A 24,732-nucleotide genomic window follows, 5' to 3' on the forward strand; every position below is an offset into this window, starting at 1 on the left:
AAGCGTCCAATTAAGTAATTTTTGCGACATTACTGCGCTTATGGGGATTTTAGTTCAAGAGATTACAGAATCATTAACGTTGTCAGTGTCAAGAACACTAGGAGAATAGTTGAAATCAATTTTGAATGAGTAAAACTAATTTAGATATCCTCTATACAAAAGAGAGACACATCCGAGATGGCCTTCCACTTCATGTTAAGTTATAAGTAAGGCTGAGTAATCTGGCAACTAGAGAATTTCTTATTATTAATAACAATCAAAAATGCGTGTATTGTATAATACAGCTTTACTGAATTTGTCTTGTAGTTTTAGGTATTTATATCATAAAATTCCTTAAATACTGCATAAAGTCAGAACTCGGGTTACATTCAAGATGAGTCTGTAACCACAACCAAAATTTTGAGGCTGATGCTATTGCAGTTGAGCCCTTCCAATTAATGATTTTATTGTTATATTGTCGAAAGGTTGCCAGAACCTATTGATAAGACGACTAACTGCAGATGTCATGCCAAACGTGAACGGAAAGTATGTGTTGATAAATTAACAGGAACACTTATTAAAGTGGATGAACACGATGGTTTCGTGACTGGTCGACCAGCCGTAGTTTCGCTTTAATTGACATTACATGGATCATCAACTTCGGCAGTTAATCATTCTGATCGGTGGACGTATTGGGCGCCAGCATCGTAAATGAGGCTGAGAGTCGCAACTGTAGTCTTAAATGTTGTGTGTGGTTCCCCTTCGATCTCCAAAATAAGCATGTGATTCCCTATTGTATTCGTCTTACTAACAGCAACCTTTTCATGAAATTATTGTACTGGGTCGCTTACATGCAAGCAATTACAAAAAAATGACCTTATTCGAATTAAAAAATTTTCACTTACTGCTTACTTTTGTTTCGAACGGTTCTCTTGGATCAGTAGCCAGTATATCCTTTTTTCTGTGATAAAAGTTAAATCGCGGCCAGTTTTCAGATAAAACTTCTCCATGTGTATCAAATCGTTGATACAGAGGTGAAGGTCGAATTTTGTCTGGCATTTTTTTTCTCTTTTGTTCCCAAGAAGTCTCCTCTATTTCAGGCCACTTGAAATCATCTCGATATGTTGTTTCGCCTTTCGCTGCTGCCTTCATTATAACAATATTATGCTAAGACAGCATCTAACTCTCCTGTCTGAACAAATAATTTGTAGAATTATATTAAAGATCTCTCCAAAGAATGTAGACTTAATTCAACGTCCTTATGAACAGAGTAAGAACTTAGAGTACAAATATCTCTGGAATGAGTGTAGAGTAGAAATATCTCAAGAATCAGCGTTCAGATACCTTATAGTGTGCTTCCAAATGGTCAGCTGATCTGTTGTTTCCATTTTATGTACTACGTTTCGACGACTGACCCGGTCACTTTCTTCAGGTGTTGCGAGTTGTACTGTTTATGTACTCGCTGCTTGGATTGTAAGTTTTGTGACTAGACTGGACTATGTTACAGTCACAGCGCTCACTGGCGCGAAAGTTGCCGTTTGACAGCTAAAGTGACGCTAGCGCTACAAGCGGCGAGAAAGCAGATAATCACATACGTCATAAGGAGAATGTTGGTTTTTAATTATTTTCTACTTCATTAATGAAATAGTTCTTGTATTTTCACGTTCCATGTGTTAGTAAATTTCCAAGAGACATGAATTATCGGGAAACAGATGCAAAAAGATCTAAATCATACTGACTCAACGACAGAAGCTGCATCTTATTCAAGCAGAAATACTTTTGAACATGTATATATCTGCAGCTTTCTCCAATGAACACAAGAGAATATAAATACTTATTTCAGACCTGAGAAGCAGATATGTCTGTTGTTTCCTGTTGTTATTATCACAGACATTTTCCTGGACACTTAAAAAATTTTTATGAAGTCTAATGATTCGCCTATTCTTACACTTCACTCGACTATATAATACATAAATATTTTTGGAAATATAATTACCTTTGCTTCAAAAGCGAATGTATTGAAGATTTTTGCCGTTCATGGATCAGATTTAGTAACAATATTGTGGATTTGTCTTCTTCTATTGTGAGAAACAGTTTGATTGCTTTTGACGATTTGCTGTCACGACTGTGTGGTTATCCCTTAAAATACAGGTGCGGTGACTTACTTGGTACGTTAATTAATGTTTGTATTATATTCCATATAGGTTTCCTAAGCCCCACATTCTCTTGTTTGGCTGCAAGTGTAGCAAACGTACTTCCATTTTGTTCAGTGGATAAACGAAGACAGTCCACAAAACGACAGGTCTTCTGGTGTTTATAGCAATTTTTTGTTATTAAAAGAAAACTACATTATTTACTAATTAAGTGTACATTACAAGAAAATCATAAATAAACTGTTATGTGATGAACCATTCCGTACCCCTCATAGTTCTTATGAAACTAAAAAATGACGAATATGGTGTTATTTTTTTAGTTATTGGCTATTTTTATGGCACCAAATACACTCCCTATTGTAAAAACGTTATTACAAATCGATATAATCCATGGTATTCGCACCCCAAGGATATTGTGTTCAGGAGTGTCCCTTGCTGGCTGTTTGGGGCACTGCCATTGTTGTGGGTAACAAAAACGAGACGAAATATCGCGACTGTTATGTTAGACTGTGCATTTGTTTGTCTCTGTCCAGATGCTTACAACACCTGTGCTCTGCCTTTCGATTCTCTTTTATTTTTCAGATTCTGCGTTTTAGAAGTTATGCCTAGCCCAGAGACTGATGCCACAGCAACGCTGGAAAACTTGAACCTATCACGGGAGGCGCCCATTCTCTGACCTCGGAGGAAAGTGGGAACAGGAGCTTGATTGACACTTGCTTTATCAGTTGCGATCAAGATAGTGATGTGAAAGATGGTCTGTATCAAAGTAATGAGGGTACATAGAAAACCTTGACAGAGGGCAAGGTACAAGCTACTCATAAAGCCAAAATTTTTACCTTGATTTACCCATTGTGCTTGACACAGGTGCTATAACTAATTTGATGTCACAGGGATTCTTTCAAGAACTGAAAAAACATGAACATATACCCACATTGCCAGTGCAAAATTACAAGGTACAAACTGCCATTGATCAAGAATCGAAAGGAGTCAAAATATAAGCCCTAATTCCCATCCAATTAGGACAGTATTCTGTATGATGCAGTTTTTTGATAGTAGAGAAATTAATAGCTGATTGTTTAATTGGTATGGATACATTTAGGACATACAAAGTTCAAATTGATATAGGAAAGGGCCAATGATATTTCACTGTAAATAACCAATTATTTGCAATAGACCAAATCAGGGGAAGTATTGAAGACATAAAACAGAAGTTACGACTTAGATGTTCAATTGGTAAATCCCATAGTTATATTTGTACACACATACAACAACAAACAATCGGCAGCTGAAGAGGTGAACGTCGACACAATAAACACAAAGGTAAGCGAATCAAAGTGCTTGTCTCAAGGAAAGCAAGCAGAACTTAGGGAACTGATACTTGCTTACATACATGTATTTGAAAAAAAAAGATCATGTATCACTAAGGATTTTTGTGAACAAAACGTGTGTATATCCTCATGAAACTTTCCCTTCTACTTCGAACACTATCCCATGGACAAAGAGGGAAACAGTAGAAAAAGAGATTAACAGGAGGCTTGAATGGGGCGTAATACAACCATCATATTCCCCTTACTAAAGTCCTATTTTGGCTGTGAGTTATCTAGATGGCAAGGTGTGCTTGGTCATCCGCGCACTTAGCATTAATAAGATTATTGTACCAGTTCGAACACGTCCAGACAATTTAGAGGAAAAGCTTATGAAATTCCAAGATGCTAAATTTCTTACTGTAATCTATCTCTGGTCCTCATATTTACAAATACAAAGTCAGAAATATACCGCCTTCCTATGTGGGGGCAGAAGCTTCGAATTTCAGGGATTACCATTTGTATTGAACGTAAGTGCAAGTGTATTTATCTCAGCTCTGGACAAAGTGCTAGGGCCCTGATTTTTTAATAAGGCAACAGTATACGTGGACGGCCTTTTAGTCTCCTATTACTCAAAGCAAGAGGCAATTAAGGGCATGCTTAGGCCTAGTCTCATTTTTCAGGAAATTCATCCCTAACCAACTTATGAACAGTGATATTTTACTCAATCTTCTCCGGAAAAACAGACTTTGATTATGGGAAAAGCAATGTCAAACTGATTTCGAGAATATGAAGCAAGTCTTATTAAATGCTAATATTTTATCTCAACCAGACACGAAGAAGGATTTTTGTTTAAGCACTGACATGTTTTCTCAAGGTCTGGGTGCAGGCCTTTTTCAAATGGTAGAAGAGGAGGCAAAACTCATCTTTAAACTAATTAGTTTCACCAGCCACACCATATTCAGTTATGGAGTTGGAGGGTTTTAGGTAAATCGATCCTTCAAAAAGTTTGAATATTTCCTTTAGGGTAAACACACAAAAGTGTACTGTGACCATTAGGCCCTGTCCTTTTTGTTAACTTGTAAGTTGCTACACCGACAGATCGCCAGATGGTGCATGTGTCTTCAAGAATTAGATTTTGAAATAGTGTACATAAAAGGAAACCAGAGCATAATAACTGATGCTCTTTCTCGATTATCACAAGGCTTAGATGAATTTGACGATTTTTTACAGCAGGAAGGTGAAATAAGAGCTGTGTTGATGTAAGACAAAACGCTCTGACCATACAAAGGAAGAGTGTTAAAGGAATTTAACAGGTTTCTGAGAACCTATATACCACCAAGTGGACTGAATATGTCACCCCTTTCTTACAAGTTCTTAACAACCTTCCCCATACATCAACTGGATTTACACCAAATGAGCTGATGTTCAATTGCAAACAAGTAGACGAGTGGGAGAAACCATTAACCAAGACAGTGATACCAAAATTATCACTAGCGGATAAAATACGTCAAGCAGTAATCAACCTTGAAACCTGCGTTAAATATAGGGAAGTAACTTATGTCAGAAAGCTGAAACGTACAACACAGTTTTATACAGGAGAAAAGGTGTTACTTACAACACATCCCAAATGCACAAAAATTGCAAAACTGAACCATAAGTGGCAACTTCTATAAAATTCCCAAATCCCCTCCCCAGGTGCATACAGATTGGTATACATGAACACAGGTAAAGACAAGTGCCTTTACCAACACAAAGACTTGGAAACGTTTATATCTTGAAGAACGGCTGTATACGCTCTCAGATGTATATATGTATAATAATATTAGATTTAGGGTGCTGGAAAATCACATTCCAGAGTTTATGTTGTTAGTTGTTAAGGGAAACTTTTGTTTGTGTTTTTTTCTTATATGTCAAATGTGTAAGCAGTAAGGTAAGTTGTTGTAACAAGGAAGTATTCTACTTTTATCTGCCTATACACGACGACACTCTAAATCCTATGCTTCGCGTTGTGTGTAGCCCAGTTGTAAACAAATAAATGAACTTGTGAAATACACGGTAGCGTACAATGCAATACACAACTCGCCACGACGCCAGTGGTATCAGAGCGACGCAGCACATGCGCATTGGGGAGCAAGCTATTCAACAAACCGCAAGCGCGTGCACGCCAGACAGGCACAGCTGGAAGTGTTGGAGTGGCCAAAAAGTGTTGGAGTGGCCAAAACAAACAAACCTGATGAGCTACAGCCTGCACTAGTATTTGTAAAGCCTACTGATGAAGGACACAGAAAATTAAGACAGAGTTTATACTACAACTACGACTGTCTACACAATAAACACTCACAAAGATAAGGTAAGGGATTATATTCACAGGAAAGGGACGCTATACTACGAGATACTTACTTAAGGTACGCAAGTATATACATTATACCTATACATGAACAATATTTACAAATTTAAATATTGAAAGTGTACACACTAATTCTTAATGGAGGAGGAAAATCTTGCTGCAGGTAAACAAGCGAGTACAGTATAAGTGGCAAACTGAATAAGTTGTCACACCACACCTCTAATACAATTTATCTTTTAGGTTTAGAAAGTGAGTAGAAAGGTACACGTCAAGCTTTGTGATGGCAAGACTGCACACTGAAGTGAATGAATACATGGTTGAATGTATAAAAAGGTATTAGTAGCCATCGAACCACTATACACTTATCTATGAAGATTTAGTTTCAAATTAGCGTTAAGTTTTTTTCTTCCACGAAACGATGCATCGACACGCCCTAAAGCGAAGAAAGATAAATGCTTGTAGAATGTTTGGTGCCATATAAACTTAAGAAAGGACCGTGCTACAAGAAAATATAGTTGTAAGTTTAGGATAAGTATGAATGTGATAGTGTGAAACTATGTGAAGAAGAAAACAGTTGCAGTACATCACAAATCACGATGCTGAACTGAGGCTGAGTACTACTAAATAATCAAGGAGTGGAAACCTAGCTACTGTGAGTGTCGACTACCCGTGACAGCACCAGAAACCGTAATTACATTGAAATTTTTATGCATGTTTGTTACTTATGTAAACATCGTTTTACGCTCATTGTACATTACGTATTGATGACACAACTCCGTAAACCTCAGCATATCAAATGGTTATCCTTTATACAATGGACATAGCAAGTAAATATTGAACTGCACTTTTAAACACTGAATAAGTATTTGATACAATTGGTATCGTCAGATTTGACTTGTGTTTACAAACAAACTATTTTGTTCTTAGGATCACAGTTAAGTCTATTAAGGAGATGTTACTGAGCACATAAATGCCTTTCGATGGAATTTCGTCAACCATGTAGTGTGTAGACCCTTACTGGAGAATGCCAGAGGGGAAAGGCCATGCGTAATTATCTGAGCAGCACGTGGTAACTATTGTAGCTGCTATTGTTTCTTTGATTCTTTTGAATTTCTAAATATAATCCAACAAAAAGTGGTTGTAAATGAAATGAAATGTATATCAATTTATGCTATAAATGAAAGCTATTATTATATGAATGTTATATGAAGAATGTATAACCTAACAAGAGTAAAATGTGTACTCAGGGACTTCGGTAATTTTTGCCTCTTAGTGACCCCCCAGGACATCTGTGTCCAATAAAAGTTGTTAATTTGCGTCACTGGAGTTTGAGGAATTTCGTTTTCACAATAGTATCCAGCATTTTACTATTGCCTGTTTCAATTGACTTCTAACTCAGAGTTGGAGTATTCCATGCATGTGTTTCAGAACCAAACGAAAAGTCCGAGTCTGCTTTGTACCATGACAATCCATTGTCGAGTTTACTGGCTACATACTGGGTAACATTGGTGAGAAGTTGCAGTACAGGTGTCAGCTGTGGGGTCTCCTGGGTTTGCTGCAGCCTCAGTCACATGCCACTGCATTTACGTAGACTGCTGCATTTATGTCATGGGTCTGCTGTCTGGGCCTAGTTACTTAGAGGGCAGCAGGGGTGGCTGCTGGGCGTCATGGTGGGCCACAATGGTCGGCAGTTTTTGATGGTGGATATTTGCAGGGAACGGTTGATCTGTCATGCAAGTCAGCTGCACCTGCATCCTGTTGAGACATCACCACAGTGGCCTTCTAAACAGCAAGATTGCTGACAACGTTGTTATGGATGAGGTCTCCCACTTGTAGTGGCGTACTTCCCCCCATTCCTGCCCCCTCCTCACCATTTGCTCGCCTCCCGTCGCCTGTAGCCTCAGCTTCCAGTTAAATTCGCACCTTTGTCTGCCAATAAGGAGTCGATGGATTTTGATCTGCCCTCTTCCTCCTTCATTTCCTCCTCCTCCTCACCAGTGGCGGTGACCTAGTTTCCACTGCTGCCAGTGGACTCCCATTGCCACAGCCTCTGAGCCCTTCCACCTTTCCGGGGAAGCCTGTGGCACCAGTGTTACCTCCTTCATTGGTCAGTCCATTGCTGGTTTCTCCAGGGGCCTCTCTGGTTCTGCGCCAGTGGTCACAGCCCCAGTCTGGTAATTTTCTGATCTATGTGGCCTTTTCAGGGAGGAGGGACTTAGTACCCCTGTCAGCACACATCACACTGGAGGCAGATGCAATGGAATGGGTAGTGCAGCGGGATGGTGCAGAAACTTGCCATGGAGGGTGCAAATGACATTTAGTATGGGCTGCCCAGTTGGCAGGGGCGTTTATGTGCAGGCAGCAGTGAACCAGGCAAGGCAGTGCTTACCAGGGGTTCAATCACTGCAGACCTCATCTTGTGCTTCAAATTGTGTGTTGTTGCTGAGTGCTTAGCCGTTAGCTGTCTGCACCAGCCATGTGCTGAGCCATTTCCATGGCTGTCTCTATGTGGGCTAGAACTATCTGTTTCCTATAGATTAGCTTGCACAGCTAGTTCCTTTTCCTCATGGGTTTCTGTTTCCCCATGAAGTATCCATGCTCTGTTGTGTAGTGGCATTTTCATGCCTGTGCAGATACTAAACAGGTGATAAATGTTTGTAGTTTAGCCTGGTTATGATGGGTATGTGTCATGCTGTATCACACTTTAGGATTTGGCTGAAGGAGAGCTGGTACGTAACACCGAAAAAATCATTGATAGTTAGTTTTATGCGAAGACAAGTTCTACATTGTCTGACTAATATGAAGATTGGTGGAATACATATCCCAATAAGGACTCAGGCTAAGGTTCTAGGCATGGGAACTGACTCGAGAGTAAACTGGAGACTTCACATAAATGATGATTCTTCTAAGATAGAAAGAAAGATGAATGCACTGAGATGTGCGGCTAGCACATAGTGGGGAGCATACCCAAGATCTTTGCTCAACATATATAGGAGTCTTTTGAGATCAGTCTTGGATTATGAATGCGTATTTTACCTTGATGAGGAAAGAAATTCGATATGGAAGCTGGACACGCTTCAGTATCACTGTATCCGAATATGCATTGGGTCCATTCTGCCCACACCTAGGAATACTCTCCTTGTTGAGCATCAGAAGGGTTATAATGAATTCTACTCTGCTTTTGTAAATGATGAAAGTCTATGTGAATGCAGCTTGCCGCTAACTTGGTGTAATGTTTTGTCTGTACAGAAGTGTATCTGTCGCCTTTATCGCTCTTTCCCTCTCACACATAAATCGGTACAATAAAGTCAGGGCTTCGTGTTTTCTAGTTAGGCTGATCCGTGAAAAGACAGAGAAACAATTATGCTAATGGAGGATTCTCTCACTCTCTCTCTCTGTCCTTTATCTGTGTACAGTTTAAATATATTATTTACGTGAAATCAGCCTAGTAGAATCTCTGGTGGAGCCCTTCGTCTTAATATTCAGCGGCTGGCTTGCTAGAAAAGATCTTTACATTTGTTATTATTATTAAGAGCTGCATTCAGTTGGGAAAATCGATCGTTTGAACAATTCGTTCAGTTTACGACAGATCTAAAATTTCAGATGTGGACGAAGCCTTTTTGGACGATTTCAAAAAACTCAGAGATTGCAGGCTCTCTTCGTCACAGCTGAAACTTCCCAATTAATTACAGGGCCCAGACAATCATCAATGGTTCAGACAGAGAACTCATTCGTCATTCACTCTAGAATAAAATGGTCACAAACCTTATTTCTGAGGAAAATTGTATATTGAATCCATTTCCGTACATGTTCCGTTTTCTGTTGGTTCCAAGTCTCATGTAATTTTCTTTTACAGGTTTTTCTTTCTCTTTATCTATCACGCTAGCGGCACAAACTTTCCTAGCTCGCTTTAGCGCGAAGAAGAGTAAATAAATCTCCTTTAGCAATCCGACAATCTTCCAACCGATACTTCCGAAGCTGTTCCTCTCTCTCTCTATAATAACCATGGAGCATACATTTCTGTACCTCTGTTGTTCCAAAGAATAAACGTACTAGAAAAATACCTTGGCGTCGACGAGCTGTCGGCGCATATATTACTAGAAAATCTGATCAGATACTTTTCAAATGTAAATACATGTGGATGATTTGGTTGACCATTATTAATTATTGCGTGGTAGAGGGTAATTTTCCGTGGGGAGATTACAGCGCCTCTCTCAGCGAGCGAAGTTTGTGAGCTCAATTTTGATTCACCGAACACACTTCGCGAGCTATCTATTAGTGTGGATAACCCGGAAGTGATGATTGTCAGTCCTCTGACTGAAAAAGAATATTATATTTGAGACAGACGAAGAAAAGAAATGTTGAAGACAGTAGAAATGAAGAGACCGGTACCGCGGCTGTATTGCTTTTATGTGCATCTAGGTGTTATATTTGCTGTGCACAACCAAGGAAGATGATCTTTCATGAACTGATGTCAGGGTCTACCCATTCGGGAACTTTCTTAAGCAGGGAAACCTTGGAAAACCTCTTAAGCCTAGACCCCCCAGCCTACGGTACATAGAAGATAGGAAAGCCTATAGAAGAAAAAAAAATATAATTTTGAAATAGATCTCTAAAGGAAAGACAGGGATCAATTTGTATCACGATTTGGAGAAGAGTGGTTTGTGCCTCTAGCAAAAAAAACGTTTTACAATAAATAACGTGAATTCTCGTTTTAGAATCTTGCTCCTGGTACAATATCTTGCGGTGCTAAACTCCCCCGGGTCTTGCATGTCCCCGACGTCCACATTTGTAGTCGGTTTTCTACGCGGCCCCCTCTGTAGTTGATCTTCTACGCGGCCCACAATGGGAAGAGTAGAAGGAACAGGGATACTCGAATTCACATGCAACATTCATTCCAAAAGAATTAGCAATGACCAAAAGGAAAACTCTTCCTGTAAGAGAACTGATTAGGTTGCACCGTCCAAGATTCTCCTTTTTGAAAGCAAAATCCTTATGGCTTCATGGATCCTTTTTGTTACGACGTACTTCAAGGAATTCAACCATTAACTAATGATGTTGCCAAAAGCATCATCCGATTTACTCCCTTTTGAATACTCCTTTTGACTTTGCCTCCCCACTTGTGCTTATAAGTCCAAAAGTTCTAACACATTTTCTATCACTGATTTGTTCTTCGTAATTTAAAGTATTCATGTAACTTACTATAGATTTTGGATTCAAATCATCGAATAATGGAAAGTGTAGTTCATTTTATACCAAGACATCATCCATATTTCCTTGATAAGTCATATAATTTAGCTATACTCAAAACTTTTTATTCTAATTACATATATTTCTTTGCTTGAGTGCTGAAATGTAAAAGTTATTAGCATTGAGGAATGCAGATTCCCTTCTTTCAATTACTCTCTGATTCATACGGTGTTCATCCATGCTCATACACTCCTGGAAATGGAAAAAAGAACACATTGACACCGGTGTGTCAGATCCACCATACTTGCTCCGGACACTGCGAGAGGGCTGTACAAGCAATGATCACACGCACGGCACAGCGGACACACCAGGAACCGCGGTGTTGGCCGTCGAATGGCGCTAGCAGCGCAGCATTTGTGCACCGCCGCCGTCAGTGTCAGCCAGTTTGCCGTGGCATACGGAGCTCCATCGCAGTCTTTAACACTGGTAGCATACCGCGACAGCGTGGACGTGAACCGTATGTGCAGTTGACGGACTTTGAGCGAGGGCGTATAGTGGGCATGCGGGAGGCCGGGTGGACGTACCGCCGAATTGCTCAACACGTGGGGCGTGAGGTCTCCACAGTACATCGATGTTGTCGCTAGTGGTCGGCGGAAGGTGCACGTGCCCGTCGACCTGGAACCGGACCGCAGCGACGCACGGATGCACGCCAAGACCGTAGGATCCTACGCAGTGCCGTAGGGGACCGCACCGCCACTTCCCAGCAAATTAGGGACACTTGCTCCTGGGGTATCGGCGAGGACCATTCGCAACCGTCTCCATGAAGCTGGGCTACGGTCCCGCACACCGTTAGGCCGTCTTCCGCTCACGCCCCAACATCGTGCAGCCCGCCTCCAGTGGTGTCGCGACAGGCGTGAATGGAGGGACGAATGGAGACGTGTCGTCTTCAGCGATGAGAGTCGCTTCTGCCTTGGTGCCAATGATGGTCGTATGCGTGTTTGGCGCCGTGCAGGTGAGCGCCACAATCAGGACTGCATACGACCGAGGCACACAGGGCCAACACCCGGCATCATGGTGTGGGGAGCGATCTCCTACACTGGCCGTACACCACTGGTGATCGTCGAGGGGACACTGAATAGTGCACGGTACATCCAAACCGTCATCGAACCCATCGTTCTACCATTCCTAGACCGGCAAGGGAACTTGCTGTTCCAACAGGACAATGCACGTCCGCATGTATCCCGTGCCACCCAACGTGCTCTAGAAGGTGTAAGTCAACTACCCTGGCCAGCAAGATCTCCGGATCTGTCCCCCATTGAGCATGTTTGGGACTGGATGAAGCGTCGTCTCACACGGTCTGCACGTCCAGCACGAACGCTGGTCCAACTGAGGCGCCAGGTGGAAATGGCATGGCAAGCCGTTCCACAGGACTACATCCAGCATCTCTACGATCGTCTCCATGGGAGAATAGCAGCCTGCATTGCTGCGAAAGGTGGATATACACTGTACTAGTGCCGACATTGTGCATGCTCTGTTGCCTGTGTCTATGTGCCTGTGGTTCTGTCAGTGTGATCATGTGATGTATCTGACCCCAGGAATGTGTCAATAAAGTTTCCCCTTCCTGGGACAATGAATTCACGGTGTTCTTATTTCAATTTCCAGGAGTGTATATGGAAATGGATTTTTCACACAAAATTCCCAAACGAACACGAACCATTAAATTACTACTGAATCTATGAATATTACTTTCTTTAATCATTCATTAATAAATTAAAAATTCTTAACTTCTAATTATAACACCTATTCCTTTTAGAGTTCAACATGAATCAGTTTATCCTCGCGTTTGGTGCGAGTCTCTTACAAAGCATATCTGTATCGTCTATATCGATTTTAATTCTCGCGCCGACGTCAACTGTTTTGCGCGGGAAATTATCTTTGCGGCGTTAACCGTCACTCACGATTCACTACCACAACACATCTCTTCACACGTTTACACATGTAAGCGTTCACATGAGATTATATATGAATATTCACTCGGAACCTCTTTTGATTATTCCGCGTCATTTGCGGGAAACATTTCATTCTTCTTGAAGGTCAGTTAGATCCTTAATCATTCTTGATGACATTAGCAATGCTAAAGTGCTATGTTCACCCAAACCACAGGTGAAGCCTATCTCCACTATCTTCTTTACAACACTCGATAATAATAGTTAGTCACTATTTCTATACTCTATGTCACTGATTAACTATTTCAATTTAAAGGTTTCTATCACTACACACACAGTTTATTGTTATGTTTTTTACGAGCGTTCATTTCTGTCACTCGGAACGCCATTCCTCCCTATCTTCTAATCTTCATTATACTTTTTAAGTCGTTATGAGAAAATAACCCTTTTATTTTGTTCGATCCCGGGTATGCTAACAGATAAGCCCCCGGATTCGGAATTTGTAGGATAATGTATGGTCCAGTATATAGTAACTCCCATTTCTTTATACTTTTCTTTATTACGGATGATTTGGTATGTCGTTTAACTAGTACCTTCTCTCCGACATGGTATGTCTGTACCCTTTTGATTAATTTGTCATATCGTTGTTTTCTTTGATCAGCCTTTTTCGTCATATTTATGATAGCTTGTCTTATTTTTTCTTCCCAAGGCATCTCAGTTTCCTGAGTTTTGGGGATATGGTCAGTCCAGAAGTTTTCCTCTTTTGCTCCGAACATCAATTCACAAGGTGTATATCCAGTTGAGGAGTGGGGCATGTTATTGTATATCTGCTCAAACTCTTCCACATAATTTGCCCACGCAGTTTGCTTATTATGGCAATACGTCCTCATAAATCGATTGAATTCTCTAAAAATCCTCTCAACCAAATTGCCTTGTGGGTGGTAAAATGATGTTAGTATATGTTTCACACCGACTTGAGACAAAGTCTGCTTCCATCGGAGTCCCGTGAATATTTTAGCATTGTCTGTTATGATCGCCTTAGGTGTACCAACATGTGGAAGATAATCCCTTATCAATCTTAATACAATTACTTTGGCTGTAGCCGCCTTTATCGGGTATAGCTTTACGTATTTCGTACACACATCGAGAAATGCCAATACATATTTAACACCACCTCTTGAAGTAGGTAACGGTCCACACAGATCGCATGAAATTAATTCTTTTGGTTCTTGTACTAATATTGAGCATAATGCGTGCTTAGTCCCTTTTGAATCTGGCTTTGTTTTTTGACATATTATGCATCTCTTTAAGACCTCATGCACTCTGCGCTTTATGTTGGGAAAATAACAGTACCCACTTATTTTGTCTGCACATTTTGTCGCACCGAAATGTCCCCAGGTTAAATGAGTGAACCATACAAGTTTCTCTATTTGTGCCTCAGGTATACAAACACACCAACGGACTTTGTTTGGCCTTCCACAGCGGAAAAATAATACGCCATTTACCAGCTTGTAATAGTTTGCCATCTGATCCGAAGGTTGCTGTTGTAACCTTTGAATGACACTTCCCCATTGAGCATCCTTTTTCTGTAACTGGGCCATATGCACACACAAATTGACGTAGTACGTCTTAAATGGATTTTCCTGCAGCAGCAATACAGGGAATTCTGAGGAATTATTTACTTCAATCTCTTTTGTTAAACCCTGCGGTGACCTTGATAGAGCGTCAGCAATAATGTTTTGCTGCCCTGAGACATGTACGATCTTAAACTGGTATTGTTGCAGAGCGAGCGTCCATCTAGCCAGCCTGGGGTGTAACAGTTTACACGTTTGTAAAAACGTTAATGATTGGTGATCGCAATATACGATAGTCTTCGACCCATATAAATAATAATGAAATTTTTTAAATCCCCAGACGACCGCAAGAGCCTCTAATTCCGTCGTCGTGTACGTTCGTTCACAGTTGGACAAAACACGACTAGCAAACGCAATAGGACAAAAGGTAAGCTGTCCATTTATCTTGCGTACTTGGAAAAGGCACACTCCAAGACCCACATTTGACGAATCTGTTGACAAGTAGAATTCCTCTTGCATGTCCGGATGGTACAAAAGCGGTGCATTTACTAATTGCTTCTTTATCTCTTCAAATGCTTCTTGATACTCTAATGTCCAGAGCCAGGGCACATCCTTCTTCAGCAAACTATTTAGAGCTGCTGCATTCATGGCCTGATTCGTTATAAATCTTCTAAAAAATGAGGCAAGACCCATAAACCCTTTTAATTGCCTCCTATTTCTCGGTGTTGGAAACTTACTAATCGCAATTAGCTTCTCCTTGGTCGGTAAAATTCCCTTTGCGTCAACTATATGCCCCAGGAACTTGATTCTGTTTAGTGCAAAATGGGATTTCTGTAGGTTAGCAGTTATTCCCATGGTTTTGAACACGTCCAACACCCAACTCAGTAAGGTAATATGCTCCTCCCAGGTCTTCGATGCAATAAGCATATCATCAACAAATACTGTTATCCTGCTTCTTAGTTCTGGGCCTAGAGCATAATCTAGAGCTGCTATAAAGATTCCAGCACTAATGTTGAGTCCGAAAGGAACTACAGTAAATTGGTAACTTCTTCCGGCATAAATGAAACCTGTATATTTCCTTGATAACTCATCCAGCTTGACCTGCCAATACGAACTCTGCAAATCGATGCTCGTCAAATATTGGACATCCTGGAACCGTTGTATCAGTTCGTCTATGTTTTCCAGATGTGTTCTCACTGGAATTATGATTTTATTTATTTCCCTGGCGTCGAGTACCAGTCTCACAGTTCCATTTGCTTTTGGCATGACCAACAATGGGGAGCAGTATGGGCTTGTAGAGGGTTCGATCAAACCCCATTTCAACATGCGATCTATTTCTTTTTGAACTTGAGCCTTTAACCTCCAGGGAACAGGATAGAAAGTTCTACAATACGTTTCGTGTGGCTTAACGTAGAGATGGCATATGTATCCCTTAATAACTCCTGGCCTTTCGTCAAACACGTTTTCATACACTAATAATAATTCTTTGAGCTGCTTCTTCTGCTCTTCAATAATGCAGTCGGATTCATTTAACTTCTCATACACTAATTGACCGAAGTCTCCTTTGACTTGGAACTCATTATTTACGGGCTGTTTAGAATTTTGTGCAGTCCTGATTACTTGCACACTGATCCCACTATTATATTTTCTGGTAAGGCTTTCCTTTTTCAACAAGTCCAACTCAATTTCTTGTTTATCTACATTTAACCAAATTTTTCCTGTTTTAAAATCTATTCTGCATCCGTATTGACGTAGGCTGTCGACTCCTATAATGCAGTCTACCACCAAATTTTTTACAACAAGGAATGTGCTTAATATTGCTACATTTCCGACTTCTACACTAAGTAGTGACTGCACTTTTACATTAGCCGATCTAGCCCCAACGGCGCCTATTATTCTGCAATTTTGAACTGGAAAAATTGGTACTCGTCTTATATTTCTGATCTTGTTGAATAGAGCCTCCGAAATAACATTCGTGGTTGCAGCTGTGTCCAAAACCGCCACTATAGGTACAGTCTCCAAAATGACTTGCACTTCGGCTACTGCCACCTGTTCCTTATCCTCATCTTGGAGTTCTATGTCCTCGGTCAATTCATCTGCCAGTAATCGTCCATCATTATACGTTAGCATGGGTACACATATCCTGTTGCCCCTCAACCAATTGTTGACCGCTCCTCCGGGGCACGAGTGGGTCCTTACAAGTTTGATTCGCCTGGTGGTTGACATCGTCCATCACTTCGGTAATTACCGGTTGATTCATAGATGTCCGTCCCCACTGATGTTGGTTATTTGAATCTATTCCCCCCGGTTGATTCCACTTTCTATTACTGTTATTGTTCCAGGCTTGCGGTCTGAAATTCCTTTCGTTCCCCCATACGGGATTGTATCGTTTCCCATTCCTGTTGTTCCTTGGATAGCCCCTCGCAAGACTATTGCCGGTATTATTATTGAGATTTTGAGAGGTTTCTCCACTATTTATCGATCTCTGTGCGTTCCCTTGCCTACCATTTGGCGGAGGTTCTATCTCCCTATATTGGAATCTGTTGTTACGGGCTTTCTGGTTGCGCTCTTCTATAATGTCTATATGATCTAACGTCGTGAGGAACGACTCCAAGTCTTTATCGTTCCCGTAAATTAATTGATTCCGGATGTTAGTTGGTAATCTTGCCTTAAGTATGTTTATTATGTCTTGCAAAGGCATAGGTCTGTCCCAATATCTAGTTTTGTTTATATATTTTTCAAAATACTTCCTAAGGCTTCCTTTTGAAAAAGAGAAAGGCTCTGGGTAGAGCACCTCCTGCCTTAGGCGTTCCTGTACCCCTTCTGACCAGAATTTTGCTAAAAACGCTTTCTCAAAATCGTCATATGTCGAGCAAACAGAAGTCATGTCCGAGGCCCAGATCGCCCCCGAACCTTGTATATACCCAGTCACGAAACTGATTTTCTGCCACTCCGACCAATTTCTGGGTAGCACTCCTCTAAAACTTCGGATAAAAACAATCGGATGGACCCCCCTTTTGTCAGTGTTAAAAATCTGGAATTGCCGATGCTTTATCATTTTTTCTTCGGCATGGCAAAGGCTTTCGTAATCTCCGTCAGATAAAACTTCACGCGAACAACTAGCTCGTGGCAATTTAATATTCGAGTTACTCACACAAGTCGGTATCGTGTGCGAATGTGCAGTAACTGGCTCTACAGACGCTGCCAACTTCTGCTGCTGGCCGGTATTCATTTGTTCTGAGCATTGTTGTGAAACGCGTATCGATTCTTCTATCGTTTGTTTCCAATGCTCGAAATCAGCACCTAACTGCTCTCGCACTTCCTCAAGTCCTTTCGCAAACAAATTCTCCTCCTGTTTGCCGCATAGACTCTGGAATGCTGCTTTAACATTTTGCTCAACGTTTTCACACATTAGCCTTTTGTTTTCTAATGTGATTTCGGATAATTTACCCGTTAATACATTAATTTGGTGGTCTATAACGTCTTGACGTTCGGTCAGATGTTCAACACTTTCCTTTAGGTTCGTCTGCGTACGTGCCAATTCAGGAAGTTGCGCAGTTGCACATGACATGGCATCTTGCTTTTGTACTAATTGCGGAACCATTTCCACCTGTTCCCGTACGGTATCTATCTTAATAGCCACATACTCCTTCATTTCTACACATACGCGTTGAGTAGATTCCTCACATTGAGCTTTAACCAATTCTATTTGTGCAGTTAATTTTCGTTCCGTCTCTTCGGCCTGATCTTTAAGTTCCTTTGTCTTCGCCTCTATCCGCTGCTCTAATTCGGAAAAACTGTCATGTAACTGCTGCTTAATCTCAGCTTTCAGATTTTCCTGCCCCTCAGTAACTGAGGCTAATTTCGCATTCAAATCATTTTGCCCCTCGGTAACTGAGGCTAACTTCGCATTAATGTCGGTTTTCATATTATTCATGCTCTCGGTTATCATCTGCATCTGTCTCATGATAATTACTAATGGATCTAATCCATGTTGCATACTTGCTGTTACATCTCCAGCCGTGTCTACCGGGCGTTCTATTGCACTATCTGTAGCGATCGGTTCTACAACACTTCTTACTACATCACTATTATCCGTGCTCACAGCTGAAGGCTGTTGTGTGTTGCTCTGCTCTGCTTGACTCATCTTAAACATTGCCCTAGTTAAAACCATATAAATGTTCTACAGTATATATATATATATATATCTCCCTTCACACAAGAATACTTCTGTGGCTACTTCCTTATAGTACTTATACAGGTAAATGCAACTAGGGCAGGTCAATCAAACTACGTCTGGCATGAACACAATTAGTAAATGTTCAGATCTACGTCTACTTCCTCAATACTAGCAAGCTTTAATAAAAAAATTATAGTTCTGGCCGTTTTTCTGCGCCCAGCGTGCTGCTTTTACTTGTAGATCCACTTAATTTGCCTGCGAGTATTTCTTCTCTTTTCCAAGTTAAGTTGTCTCGTCGTAGTTCACATGAAACAGAGAACAAAATTATTTTAACAACGTCCAAAAACGTGTCCTGTCACGGATTGGCCATTATAATGAATTCTACTCTGCTTTTGTAAATGATGAAAGTCTATGTGAATGCAGCTTGCCGCTAACTTGGTGTAATGTTTTGTCTGTACAGAAGTGTATCTGTCGCCTTTATCGCTCTTTCCCTCTCACACATAAATCGGTACAATAAAGTCAGGGCTTCGTGTTTTCTAGTTAGGCTGATCCGTGAAAAGACAGAGAAACAATTATGCTAATGGAGGATTCTCTCACTCTCTCTCTCTCTCTCTCTCTCTCTCTCTCTGTCCTTTATCTGTGTACAGTTTAAATATATTATTTACGTGAAATCAGCCTAGTAGAATCTCTGGTGGAGCACTTCGTCTTAATATTCAGCGGCTGGCTTGCTAGAAAAGATCTTTACATTTGTTATTATTATTAAGCGCTGCATTCAGTTGGGAAAATCGATCGTTTGAACAATTCGTTCAGTTTACGACAGATCTAAAATTTCAGAAGTGGACGAAGCCTTTTTGGACGATTTCAAAAAACTCAGAGATTGCAGGCTCTCTTCGTCACAGCTGAAACTTCCCAATTAATTACAGGGCCCAGACAATCATAAATGGTTCAGACAGAGAACTCATTCGTCATTCACTCTAGAATAAAATGGTCACAAACCTTATTTCTGAGGAAAATTGTATATTGAATCCATTTCCGTACATGTTCCGTTTTCTGTTGGTTCCAAGTCTCATGTAATTTTCTTTTACAGGTTTTTCTTTCTCTTTATCTATCACGCTAGCGGCACAAACTTTCCTAGCTCGCTTTAGCGTGAAGAAGAGTAAATAAATCTCCTTTAGCAATCCGACAATCTTCCAACCAATACTTCCGAAGCTGTTCCTCTCTCTCTGTATAATAACCATGGAGCATACATTTCTGTACCTCTGTTGTTCCAAAGAATAAACGTACTAGAAAAATACCTTGGCGTCGACGAGCTGTCGGCGCATATGTTACTAGAAAATCTGATCAGATACTTTTCAAACGTAAATACATGTGGATGATTTGGTTGACCATTATTAATTATTGCATGGTAGAGGGTAATTTTCCGTGGGGAGATTACAGGGTGAAACTTGTGAATAAATTCAAATTGAAACAAATCACTAATCAGTGACCTGATGAAACATTGGCCAGATATCGGAAAATGTAACTGTTTCTCTGGGAACAGAAGGATGCCACTGTTTATGAAATCTCTTGAATGATTCACTTTGTTTGAGAATAGAATAGACAAATACGATATCTTACAAGTCTTCTCAGGCCACATTCGGCAACCAGTCCTAAGAACAAAATACACTAATCTTTGATGAGATCATACAGTACAAACAGTTTCCAAAGTTGTAGACTAATATCACTATTTTGCTCAATACTATTTTCCTCAATACTACGAAAATATGTACAGATGGATCAAAGAGCACTGACAGTGATAAAGTAGGATGCACAACATACAACCCTGTAGAAAATTATGAAGCCCTACATTCTTTACCTTAGATGGCAACATGAAAGGCAACACAGTTATGGAAACAATAAAATACAGCAGATCTTGCACAAAAAGTAGTATGGTGATATGAACCTTACAAAACCAAGCAGCAAAATGAATATCTGCTCTAGGAGATGCTGCAGTCATTTTGAAAGCACTCAAAAGCTGATATTAGTTTTGATCAACATATTTATTAATTTTATTACCATTCTCAGAGTCTGTACAAGAGAAATACACAAAAAAGGTATCAGTGAAGAAACATTGGTAGAATTATAACGGAAGAAGCAGACTGTCAGAGAAAAACAAAGATAAAATTACATAAGATGCACGTCATAAAAACTGGATGAAGCTATAACTCAGTAAAATAGGTGTAAAATAAACGCATATAAAACCAACTGGATCTGTCAAACATGGATACAGAGTATCTGGTCTATCTTGCACGATGACATTTCAGTGGAAACTGAATGTTTGCTTCTTTATTTTTGTGGTGTACATAATTTAGGCATTACTAAAAAGTTGTTACAAATGAGCAGACAGGAATAGTAATACCTTTCTTGTGGATTGCAGAGCACAGTAGAATCTTCCATATCAAATAGCAGACAGCTTAGGGAAGTGAGTAATAAACCTAGGCGAAATCCTAAATGCCAGATTTTCTTGTAAAGAAACGCTGATCTTAATCCAAGAAAAAGCGAGAAACGAATTGCAGACACAATGGGATTCGACAAAGATATCAAAAGGAGTACAACATGGCCAGTTGTTACATAAAGTACTTTACGATTAACGATGGTTATGTATGTACGCTTAAATCATGGAAAATTCCCGATCCACCTTTGCTGAATAGGATTAATGGAATCTCTGTTATATGATTTATGCAACAAAGAAGATGATAGGAATCATGTACTATTCTCGTGTGCTAGATACAAGACACAACAAAAGTCTTTTATCAGCCCGTTGGTTAAAGGCGTATACACACTCAGCCCATGAAGACCAATGAACGACAGCCAACTGCTTCGCTGGCCAAGATTTGCTTAGTGTGTAAGGACTGCAAATCGGAGCCAATGAAGCGGTTCACTTTCGTTACGTTTCTGTCTGCTGACGATAAGATTTGCTTAGTACAGTGATTGGATTAAAGTGGGAAACTAGTCAATAAAATACACTGAGTGCGACTTGTGGACGTACTTCAAAAATTAGTTTCAACAGTCGCTGTTTCCCCTGCAGGCTATGCCTGCTCTCACTATGGGTGTGTATTTATTGAGTTTAAAAATACTGGAGTATACAGTGGAACATGAAGAGTGCATTAAAGCTGATGCGAGTTTCATCATGAATGGGAATGTTTATCGGGCCCTAAGAACTACGATTATAAAAACTATGTGAAAAGACTGGACGCTTTGGGGGAAATATGTCAGTAAGTAGAAAGTGACAAGCAGGATGTGGAGAAGAAAATGGTGTCTTTATTGATACTTTTCGCCGCGAATGACACAGAGAAACAAACAAAATTGGGGGTGACAATTAACTTTCTTCTGCATGCACAGCTCTTTTAAAAGAGATGTCGCATTTGAAAATTTTAGGACCTACACAACTGAGTAATAATTCGAAATCTGGAGCTTTCTTTGGGAAAGAAGTTACGAAATAGTTCATATTCCAGTTCAGCTTTAAGGCAGACATTAATGTTGTCCCATCACACAGCTCTTACTTTTTAAAAGAGATGTCGTCCACCAGCATTGTTTCTACCTGTAAATGCTGCACACGCGACGGCTGCTAAAGCCTCTTCTACCCTTACAATGTCGACTGGTGAAATTGTAATTAAAGCACTAATTTACAAACATAACGAAACAGGAGCATCGTTGGAGGGTTAGCAGAGCCATCTGCGAGTCCACATGGCCGAATCCCTCCCCAAGCCCTTCGTTTGGTGTGGATGAGAAGCTGAACACCAACGCATCAGAGACCAACGTTCGGCAGAATCCAGTCTCTGTCGTTCGTTGACCTTGGTTGGACTCAAGGTTATTTAAAAGGGAGGTTGGGCCCGAAGCTAAATCGGCTGTAATTGGCTGGCACAATGACGTCGCTGTAGGAGCAAAGCGAGGCAGCGTCTAGCGCAGCAAGCGGCTCTTACTAAGGACAAGCAACTACTTATAACACCAATAAGTTCCCTGGAAATTATTTAGAACAGTTGATTTACCTGTTTAGATGTTTGCAGTAGAAGAAGAGTGCCACTGTCTTGATTTCCACTTCTGTGCTGCTGCTGCTTTCTCCATTTTATGCTTCGTATTGAGGAACCGCATACGAATGAAAAGTCGTGTTCTGACATACAGTTTTATAGCGTGTGACGAAAATTCCGGATATTTAGTTTGGGCAGCAGTGCATAGTGTTTTCACTATATTTTTTCCCTTGGAAATACTATCCAATCCATTAAATTCATTAAAAATTAGTTCAAACTGAGACACCTCATATATCCACTCATCTGTTGGAACTGTAAGCCCACCGCGAGATAGAAATTCAATCCAACCATAATTTTCATTTGTTGGAGGACTTAAAATATCAGCAGACGGCGTTCCCAGTGTCTTGTCACAGTTCTTTGCACGATATGCAATGTAGCCAGCCAGGTAACGGAATCCTTCTGCAGAGCAGTCACATCCCTCTTTGACAGCAGATTCTTCTGGTGCAGGTTGAACAGGAAAGTTAATATCTCGTAGCTCTTTTTCACCATCTATCATTTGCAGTGTTTCGCTCATGTCAGGCAAAATTCCTGTGAACAGATGTGACGTCAAAAATCCGTCACACTCATCTGCCTCTACTGATGTATCACTTGACAGAGGAATGTCATGAGCATTGTGTCCCAGCAGTAACAGCCGTAATCGATGGACTAATGAGTACGCAGTACGCACCTTAAAGCAAAGATTCCTCTTTTAACATCGATAACAATGTTGTTGTTAAGGCAAATGAGTGACCTAGTATTAAATGTGATGTTTAAACACTTAAATATCTGTGACTTAACTGTAGAGAGACACTATGTACGTACACGGTTTTTGTAGGATTTCACGTTTTCTTTTCTTATTATTACGGTACAATCTCTCAATGAGTAGTTTATACTGGTGACGTGTATCAGTCATATATTCGTGCCTCAAGTTTTTTTATTATTTGTAATTAAGGAAGTGCATTTAGAAAGATACTTTGTAAATGAGGTAGATGGTGTATGTCCAAATCGCGAAGAAGGAAAGAAAGGTCGATGGAAAGAACTCTGGATTGATGGTCATTCCTATCATTTCAAAATACTTCGCGCTATTTGCTTCAAAAGGGATGTTAAATTCGACAAACCTTACTGGCACATCTGCGCACTCGGTTGACAAATCCATGGATAGCAAACGGCGGATTGGAAAAACACAAATTTGATCGCGTGCCGGGTCAAGTGGACAGTAGACCAAATGCCACACACCATGGAGGTATCCAGACCATGGAGGTAGAATAAGGGGAGATGGCGCTACAGACTTGCGCTGTACGTTGTTTTGAGGAGGATGCTAAGTTCACCGGACTTGGATACGATGTGACGTCATTATGACGTATACACGCTACATCGAAAACGATAGAAACCGTATATCGACTATTCGACTTTTGTGAACTTTCGAAGGTTGTGACAGGGTAGCGTTGTGCTCTGCGCCATTCGTTTAAATGTGTTTTGCGTTCCTTGCGTTTAATCGTGTATTGTACTGTGTTTGTGACCTGTGCGTTGTTTTTCGTTTGCTCGTCTCTAATTATGTGTTCAGCATTCGAGAGACTACTGAGAGAAAAGCTGAAAGAGTTCAACATCGATGACGACGGGCAATTGCGTGGTTATTGTGAATCTCAAGCAGAAATTGATGTACTTCTGACCCAGCTGAAGTGCGTCGGTTATTCGTACTCGGTGAGAAGAAGCACTCAGCAACCAAAATCTTTAGATGCGTCAAGACACTAACCTTTGGTTAAGATTACATTGTGAAATCCACTTCCCCTCGTATTTCATCTCCGGTCGACGATTTTTCTTCAACAAGGCCTCATATTTTTCTTTTTAAGTTCGAAATTCAATCATTCTATACACCAGTCATTACTGGACACTAAGGTACCTGTCTCTGCGGTCCGAGTGTAAAATTACTTGGAATTATGGTTGATAAAAGACTATCTTGGGATGGACATATAAATTACTTAGCTAACAAACTTGCACGAGTTCTCTTTC

This window comes from Schistocerca serialis, chromosome 2 (assembly GCF_023864345.2).
Source record: "Schistocerca serialis cubense isolate TAMUIC-IGC-003099 chromosome 2, iqSchSeri2.2, whole genome shotgun sequence".
NCBI classification, from domain to species: domain Eukaryota; kingdom Metazoa; phylum Arthropoda; class Insecta; order Orthoptera; family Acrididae; genus Schistocerca; species Schistocerca serialis.